The following is a 2,091-nucleotide window of genomic DNA, read 5'->3' on the forward strand; positions in this document are numbered from 1 at the left end:
ATGGTGTTATTAGTGATGTGTTTGTTCCTCGCTGCTGTATCCTGAGTTCAGGTTGCCAAAGGTGACCCGGGCAGGACAGGGGACAGCAGAGCGCTACCTGCGAGTCCGTGCTGGGTCAGGGCAGTGCCCTGTGCCCTGGTCTCACACCGTGAGCTTGGGGCCTGGGCAGTTGCCTTGGTGGAGTGGTCACTGCCAGAGGGGCTGGGGGATCAGCTGGGGATTTTGGCAGCGGGGAGTCCAGTTCCCTGTTGTCACTCATGCACCACCCTGTACCATAACCATAAAACCACATGAGAGAAAAAACGCTACCATTCTACAGGCATCCTGGGGCTGAAGTAGGTCCAGCACATCATGTTGGAAGTAACATTTTATTTAAGAGCAGAAGAGTGAGAATAATGACAGGCACCACCAAAACGGTGGATTTCCTGCATACTGCTAATGTATGAGAGTTGAAGTCGACCTCCCTCTGTTGCTGTATTTGGGTGCTAAATTTCCTTTGGCAAACAGCAGCAGGACATTGGGAGCATCTTGCCCCCAGTTCCCCAGTGACTCACTGGAGCTGCTCACGCTTCCGCATCTCTAGTAACAGTGTCATTAACTGGTTTTGCAACTCCTACGGGTGAGAATATTTGGAGCAACTCAAAAAGGATGCAGCTTCATCCTGTAATTTTGAGTTTTCTATTTCTGTGCCTTAGCTTCATGTTTGAATTCTGCTATTGGCATTGTAGCCTCCGTAGAAAGTGCTTTTGTGATCTGCCTTAGACAGCACAGCAGGTGAGATTACCTCAAAATCACTCTTCATGTCTGAGTTTTGCACACCTCTCAACCTGATGCGAATTCTGGAAAGTACAAAAAGAATCAGGTGGCATTGTGTAATGTGCTATGAAAGTAATAATTACCCTAAAGCCTTATGATTTTTTTCTCTCCATCCCCATTTCTCTACTGTAGAAAAAGCATTGCACAATTTGTAGTTCCCCTGAAGAAATTTCCCAGCTTCCGTTGAGAAGTTTGGCAATGAAACTATACATGGCAACTACATTTTGCACTGCTACACAGTATCATATGCAAGTTTGTTTTCCTGCTCTGCTGCACTGAAGTTCATGGGAGCAAGCACTAGCGCTGCCCACACATGCAGAGCGACCTGAACTCTCAGACACCAGGTTTAATGCTGGGAGCTGAAGAATCTGCAGCAGAAAAGACCCCAGCCACTCAAATTGCACTCAGTGCAACAAAGACTGCTCTTCAGATTTGCTTTCAGATTTTTAGGATCACAGTGTAGAAAGGTACAATTTTTTTTTTTAAAGAGATGTTTGGATTTTTGCTTTTGGTTGGGATTTTTTTGGTAGTATTGGACAAAGGCAGTACTGCAACTGAAGACTGTACCTTCCCAGGTGTTTTATGACTTAGCAAACAGTACAAAATCAGGCAAACCTGAGCAGGAACGTGCCTTCTGGCAACAGCAACAGGACGCTGGTGTGCTCATAGCTGGTTCCTTGCAGTTTTCCACTGAGGTTTGGTGAGCACTGGCTGAGAGGCGGATGTGTGTGGGTGTCCACCTGGGCGCTCTCTGAAATGCTCAGCTATCTATCATGTCCTTTTTTTTCCAAGGATAGCGCTTAAATGAGTAACGAGGAATTTAGTAATCATCTAACACTGATAACAGACTTACTGTTATATAAAGACAAGCAGGAGCAGGGGGCTGGAGCAAGCTGCATTTCCTGCAGTTATCAGTGTTGCAGCTCTGTTTGTACTCGGCTTCCCCTGGAGGATGCGGTGACACCATTCATGCAGGCAGTTTGTATTTATAGGGAGAGCTAACATGCGTCCATGCTAAATTTAAACCAACTTTGTGTTTTTATGTGTTGTGTGCCTATGTAGTAGGCTACGCATGTCTTGCAGAGGCATAAAGCAGTGCTAAATATAGGCCTTCTAAACTGGTAGGGGGTTTGTACATTTAAAAATAAAAAATAATAGAAAAAGAAAACAACACCTGCAGTAAAAGTTCTGTTGGGTGGCATCTTACATTAAAAAAAAAATAGACAAAAGGCATTTAGAGCACTGAAATCCTTATAATGCATTTCAAGCAAGGGA

This window comes from Cygnus atratus, chromosome 11, assembly GCF_013377495.2.
Source record: "Cygnus atratus isolate AKBS03 ecotype Queensland, Australia chromosome 11, CAtr_DNAZoo_HiC_assembly, whole genome shotgun sequence".
NCBI lineage: Eukaryota > Metazoa > Chordata > Aves > Anseriformes > Anatidae > Cygnus > Cygnus atratus.